The sequence below is a fragment of the Elephantulus edwardii genome, unplaced genomic scaffold (genome assembly GCF_000299155.1).
Source record: "Elephantulus edwardii isolate Elephantulus edwardi_28Jun2011 unplaced genomic scaffold, EleEdw1.0 scaffold00058, whole genome shotgun sequence".
Classification (NCBI taxonomy): domain Eukaryota; kingdom Metazoa; phylum Chordata; class Mammalia; order Macroscelidea; family Macroscelididae; genus Elephantulus; species Elephantulus edwardii.
Window position 1 is genome coordinate 14,868,901 of NW_006399808.1, and position 1,176 is coordinate 14,870,076.

Here is a 1,176-nt window from a genome sequence, read left to right on the forward strand (position 1 = left end):
AGTGCTTGAAGAATGGCATCATTCTTGGAAGAGTAGACTGTCAGGGTAGAAGAAGATCCTCAACAAGATGGATTGACACAGTAACTGAGACAATGGGATCAGGTACGTCAGAAATGGTGAGATTGGCTCAATACAGGGCAAGGCTCATAGGGTTGAAGTCACAGTACTTGCTATGAGTCACAAGGGACTTGATGGCACATAACAACATCTATCTATTATTTTCTATGTATATTTCCTATATATCATAAGTACATATACACCCGAGTGTATATGTGTTTGTATATTTTATTACTGTTGTGTGCCATCAAATCTATTCTGTTCATATCAACACTATGCCCTATAGTATTTAAGTGTACTGAACCTTATGCCCTCCTTACAGGCTCTACTTTCCTTAAATCAATCATTGCAGTCACTTTGTCAATTTATCTTATTGATGGTTTCCTCCTTTTTTGGTAATTGTGAAGACCATGACCTGGATCAGACACAACTTAGTCTCCAGACATCGTGCTTCTCAGTACTCTATAGAGGTTCCTGACAGCAGATTTTTCCAGTGCAATATGTCTTTTGATCTCATGACTGGTGGTGCCAAGAGTGTTGATTGCGGAGCTGAGCCAGCTATAATTGTTAACAACCTCAGTCTCTTCTTCATCGAGCATAGTGCAGCCAGTTGGCCCAGGGGTGAAAATCTTTGTCTTCATTATCCTGAGCTTCAAATCATATTGAAGTCTTAGTCCTCAGCTTTCTTCAGCAAGCGCTACAGGCCCTCCTCAGTTTTAGCAAATAATGTTGTGTTATCTGCTTAACGTAGGGTATTGATGAGTCTTCCTTAAATCCTGATACCACATTCCTCCTCACAAAGCCCAGCTTCCCAAATGATCTGTTCTGCATAGAGATTGAAAAGGTACCAAATATTCTCCACAAACAGCTTATCTCCTACACGGTACATTGATTAATGAAGTGATACTTCCAAAACCTCCCAATAATATTTTAGGATGTTAACATGGCCTAAACTACTAAGGGCTTTTGTTCTGTTACCAAATATACAGAAGTCCCTTATCCAGTAAATTACAATTTGACATTTCTCTGAGAGTAAACTTTCTTAATTTACCTTGAACAGTTATCTTGCATGCACAATAGATAATATTGTTATTATTTACATACATGAAAGCTGTTTGT